Source organism: Sinocyclocheilus anshuiensis, unplaced genomic scaffold (genome assembly GCF_001515605.1).
Source record: "Sinocyclocheilus anshuiensis isolate Anshui unplaced genomic scaffold, SAMN03320099.WGS_v1.1 scaffold55, whole genome shotgun sequence".
Taxonomy (NCBI): Eukaryota; Metazoa; Chordata; class Actinopteri; order Cypriniformes; family Cyprinidae; genus Sinocyclocheilus; species Sinocyclocheilus anshuiensis.
The window spans coordinates 4,148,013-4,154,009 of NW_015549647.1; the positions used below are offsets into that span (position 1 = coordinate 4,148,013).

At 37.4% G+C, this 5,997-nt stretch overlaps 1 protein-coding gene across 1 annotated transcript in view; it reads right to left on the minus strand.

Annotated features, from left to right (window-relative positions):
• Positions 1–1,689, minus strand: part of LOC107660110 (four and a half LIM domains protein 2) — an 11,817-nt gene extending 10,128 nt beyond the window's left edge. The window contains exon 1 of the mRNA XM_016449339.1: positions 1,630–1,689. The gene's annotated coding sequence lies outside the window, so the exon portion shown is untranslated. The remainder of the gene's footprint in view (positions 1–1,629) is intronic.
• Between the last annotated feature and the right edge of the window lie 4,308 nt (positions 1,690–5,997).

Below are 5,997 nucleotides of genomic sequence, written 5' to 3' on the forward strand. Positions count from 1 at the left end.
GTGGATCCGGGAAAATTATCTGGATAATATTTTCAGCGATTAACAAAAATTCTGCTCTGGATAACACAAACCTTCTGTATTCCGCCAGAGAGGATTGCGGGTGCAACGCATTGTCATTTGGATTACTTTTGGTACTGCTTTTGACATTTTTGCAATAAATAAATGATTGTAATTGTTAATATTTTTACTTGTTTGTTTTGTTTTTTGTTTTTTTTTAGCTAAATACGTAGCGATTTGTACATTTTAAACGTTGAAATACGTCTAAATTGTACGTTTTAGCATTAATAAAAACGTACAAAAGTGTACGTTTTGTGCTTGTAAATGTTACGTATTAATACCTACGTATAAACATGAGACCAGGCTGACTATTCTTCACTATTCAGCGTTCAACCATTATTACCTTTGCATTAAGATTGCATTTTTTTTTTTTTTTTTTCAAAAATGTTGAAAAATCCTTTGAAAATTGGTTTTAACCAAAGTACATATTTTATTTTCTTTAGGGTATAAGTGTTTTAATACGCTGTTTATTGTACAAATCGTGGCAGTTTGGAAATAAAATGTCCAGTGAGTGTCTGAATGGATCTGAATTGAATCTGAATGGATTCTTTGTGTCCTCAGCCTGGCTGGCTGGCACCAACACTGGGCACCAGATCAAGACAAGTCTCAGTGGTTCCAGCTGTCCCCAGTGTGTCCCTTACTATCAATAAAGAGACATATCTCCCTCAGTCTCCTTAGTCTCAAACAGACAGATATACACATAAGGGGATTAAATAAGACTGACACAAGGAGGAGCTTAGCTGGAGAATCTTTTGTCATGTGAATTACTTTTGAACCTTAATGAAGCCCTAAACCAACCCACTCATTTCCAATTAAACCAAGAGTGATAAAGTGAAATGTGCAGCTAATTAAAGACTACAAAAAGGTCTCTGTGTGTGTAACCTTTCAGCCATAACTGGATAAAGGAATGTCAGGTGGCTGTGGAGATGCCTGACACATTTATTTTTGCCATAACTACTAGGAACCAAAAGAAAGACAACCAAACTTTTCATACCAGTACTAAAACACTGTTTGAGGTATAAATCTTAAACCTAGAGGATGGACACCACATCCATTTAAAAATACAGACAAAAGTAATCATTTTGCTTCAGTAATCATTTTGTAATCATGTCAATTTTAAAATACTTTCCACAAAAATCCTTAGACTGATGCACTTATATCATTTCTAATGTGTTGTAATGTAATTACCACTATAAACTTAAATTGTGGTGCAGAGAAAAGTATTTGACACACAAGCATGGGAAATGTCATGCCTGAAAGTAAACCATCTGTGCATGGACAGATGAAAAAATAATCAGAAAATTTGAAAAAAGATTCTGAAATTTTAGTGCAGATTGAGAAGTTGCAGATTTCAGCTTCAGTGCAGCTTTCTAGATGTTAATATAAAGTAACAGGCTAAAGCAGGTGGAATTAGAAGAGAAGAGAAGAGAAGAGAAGAGAAGAGAAGAGAAGAGAAGAGAAGAGAAGAGAAGAGAAGGTGCTGTGCTCTGCGTCTTTGGTTCTTGAAAGAGAGATGGAGGAGTGACTCCTGTGGAGAAGAGAAGAGAAGAGAAGAGAAGAGAAGAGCCTTGCCTGTCCTGTGCAGTGATGTGCTGTGCTCTGCGTCTTTGGTTCTTGAAAGAGAGATGGAGGAGTGACTCCTGTGCTCCTCTTTATTGGAATACTCCCACTTTGGAAGGGGCAATGAGGTGATTGAAATGGGTTGGACACTTTATCAGGCACTATAAATACATAGGCACTACTAAGCCAGTACTTCACAGTGCACACTTGTATGTAACAGTAAACATATATCTCCACTCAATCCATAGTGGAGCCATGCATGTATTTTCTCGAACTGGTGCGAATCTAATGATTACAGCATATAGGACACTCACATTCTCATCCTAAAGTTGTATTTTAAACTGTAAATACCATCTTAGACCAGAACGTTAACCAACAAGACTTCTTTTGTCAGCAAAAGAAGTTCCACCCAAAATACCATGCTGGGTGATGAGGGACGTATTGCTGGTTCTAAAGTTCTAGTTCTAAAGCCTTTTGGGATGCCGACACACTAGCTTCCCATCCAAAACACAACATATGCTAATGATCAGCATTGCTGATCTATTCAATATATACACTGCAAAGTTCAAAGTGATCAAACAAGAAATTAGCATGTTCTGAATGTTAAATTTTGGACAAGCACCATCTTATTTCAATCATTCATGCCCTAAAAATCCATTCTGTGCCTTTCATTCCATGTGCAAGATATTAAATTTGCACAAAAGCAAATTAAATAATGCAATTTTGATTTGTGTACTGTTTGAATTTGGGTTAGAAGTTTTTAATGTAATGTAAGTGCTACTCAAATCTTTGCAAACATTAGCTTTGTTGAACCAAGTTCTTGTGCTATGTGTTGCTGTGTTTCAAATTTAAGGTCATGCCATCATTAGACTTTCTTAGGCTTTTGTAAGATGGTGATTAGGTGGTCTTAAAAGTATGAGAACCACTTGAGAAGTTCTTTTAATTGTTCACTTCATTCGTTTCCTATGAACTGAATCCATGACCTTAGCATTGCTGGTGCCATGCTTTACTTTTTGAGCGCCAAGAATGCAATTTTTTTCTTATATAATACTTACAGACCCACAGAATGCTATATTTGAGTTTTGCCTGAATATTTGCAAAGAAAACAGTATGTTTTGTAGGTTTTGGCTTTCCATCATGTCCTTTGGATTTCCCTGCCCCACCCTGGCTTTTCTCCATCCCTCTGGCTATGAGCAGAGGCCTGTGTGTGATACTGTACAGTTGCTTAGTGACACAGTGAAGGAATAGAAGGAAACTCTGGAAGGCTTTCATCACTGCGGCTGATGGTTTACAATGAGATGGTGAGTCCCAACACCTGTTTGCTCCAAACTTTGCCCATTCTCATCTGTCTCTCCCATGGGTACTAAGATTTCCGTATGGCTAAGGAGCCGAAATCGTATGCCGGTCGTCAGTTAACACTTGAATTCCCATGATCAGATTGCAAATGGAGATTGCGTCATTTATCCGTGGCTGTGATTATTATTTCCAGGGGATATAGTTTATAATTAGGCTACACAAAAGCCATGACCATTCTATATTGCTAATGATTTTTTTTTCCCCTTCATGTACACTTCCTGTACAACAAAACTGACAGGATTAATGCTTATTCCACAGTCTAAATGATATTATGCCATCTCTGTATAATAAAAGGCACCACTAACAAAACATGCCACTGACAGTTATTTTGACAATGCAAATACCTTTGCAAAACAATTCAAATACAGGAGTGGTTTTGCAGTGGAAAATGAAAGTCATTCAAAGTTAATGTCTTGATGCATATTTCAGTGTGATTTAAACTTGAACACAAGGCAATGTCAGATGCACTGGCCAAATATAGTCTCAATATGTTAAAGCAATCAGAGAGATACTAATTTCAATGATACACTAACCGTTTAAGCATTTCTAGCTGATTGTTCCAATTGTGGACCAGAGGGAAACCCAACTTCTTGGGCTTCACGGCGTTGATAGTTCATACCATCAATACAACAAGAGAATGTGAAGACAGAACCATGGATGCCACCATAAGTGCACAGGTTAGGCTGATTATCACACGTACGCAGGGCTGGCAGTGCCACACACCTCGGTGTTGCCGTGCCAGCCTCTCTGCCCAGTGATAAGGCCTTGGATAAATCCAGCAACTGTCTAGATTACAGTATGAGAGGTACAGCTCAAGCTCTATAAGGTCAGCAGCAGTTTAGTAGCTAAACAAGATGTGTTAATGATATGATATGATGTCCTTTTATAGTACAGTGTTATTTGGCCTATAACACATCTCCATACAATGTACCTGGCCTTAGATGTAGATCAGTTCAGTGTGTATATGAGTATTGTTTAACCCTGGTTCCTAAAACAAGATGAGCTCTTTTGAGAACATTAATCTTGTCTACAAAAAAAATATATATTGGCATCTATGGTTCCATAAAGAACTTTTAACATCCATGGAACCTTTCCATTGCACAAAAGGTTCTTTGTAGTGGAAAAAGGTTTTTTAGATTATTGAAATATTCTTTACACTAAGATAAAGTGGTTATTTTAAGAACTTTCACTGAAAGATTCTTTAAGGAACCCAAAATGTATCTTTGATTGCATTGCTGTGAAAACCCCATTTTGGAACCTATGTTTAAGAGTGTATGGTGATAAAACTAAGGTAACACTAAAGTGTTCTTGTTACACGTTACATGTATTTACTATAGTAATAAGAGTAAATAATAAATAAATACTAGCGACTAACACTAAACCAAACTTAACATTAAATATATAGGTACATGTTGTTAATTAGTGCTTAGTACTTATTTGTGTAATTACACTGTAAGTGTGACCACACCAATGATTTTGTCCATTTTTGACCTATATGTAGCTACTTTTCTATGCTACACTGTTTTATGCTAAGGAATGTCAGATGTATCTTACATGAAGTTCCTTTTAAATATTTTTTAAGGTTACTATGCAGCATTCATCTAAAAATACCATCTAAAACCACCTGAAAGTAATCAATTTAAAAGTTCAGCAACCACTGCTTACCAACAGTGCAAACTTTGCCCATTTCCATTTGAATGATTCTTACATGGCATGAAAATCTTTTTATCCAATTTTGCTGTCTATTTTTGTGAAAACTCACTTTTTATGAACTCATTTATGATGATAACTGATGTTTTTAACTCACATTATGTAATATGTGTTCTGAATCACCATCTGTGATATGCTGTTGGGGCAACTGAGGTTTGCAGCAACCGTATTATCTTTTATTTTGGAACATAATGTTGCTACTCATCAGAGGCAGCACATACAAGAGGTCTCTGACACATGAGCCCTGTAGAGGCTCTGTGTAAGAGACTACTGAAAGTGACGTGACATGTGGCCAAGTATGGTGACCCATACTCGGAATTAGTGCTCTGCATTTATCCCATCCAAAGTGCACACACACAGCAGTGAACACACACACCGTGAACACACACCCGGAGCAGTGGGCAGCCATTTTTTTGCTGCGGTGCCTGCGGAGCAGTTGGGGGTCCGGTGCCTTGCTCAAGGGCACCTCAGTTGTGGTATTGAAGGTGGGAGAGAGCGCTGTACAGTCACTCCCCCCACCTACAATCCCTGCCGGTAGGAGACTCGAACCCGCAACCTTTAGGTTACGAGTCCGACTCTCTAACCATTAGGCCACGACTTCCCCAACGGTGTGTATGTTCACTGCTGTGTGTGTGCACTAAGGATGGGTTAAATGCAGAGCACTAATTCCTAGTATGGGTAACCATACTTGGCCACATGTCACGTCACTTTATACTGGAGTCCAGCAAAAATATCCAAATCTCTTAGTGATTGTACAAAATTCCACAGCTTGCAGCTTGAAAGCTGCAATTAGCTTAGACCCTGATGTGTTTTACGTACACAGCATAACATAATTAGAGTTGTAGTTTTCCCCATTGACTACAGGGTCATGCAAAGTACCATAAACACTGTCTGGAGTCATTGCAAATTAAGTTAGGAGAAGTTTAGATACTCATGACATTACTTTTTTTCTGAAACTTTATAGTGTCACCAGACTTTCAAAAAAAGCACATTTAGGCATATTTTGCAGTTTTGGGTTGTAATTGCTGTTTCTTAAACTTAAAATAGCAATGACCAGCTATCGGGATAGATAATTTACCATGCAATTTCATTATAGTGATTTCAATAAGATATAGGATTTATTTTGGAACAAACAAAATTAATATCACCCCAAGAACATATGGTTACTCATTAAAAGCGATCTAAAAAGGTCAACTGAACCGTTTTCAATCTGCCCTATCTCACATTTGCATTTTTTTTTTTTTTCTGTTTTCAATTAGCCCAGTCTCACATTTGCATTTATTTTCCTGGCAGATGTGCTCTTATACAAAATTA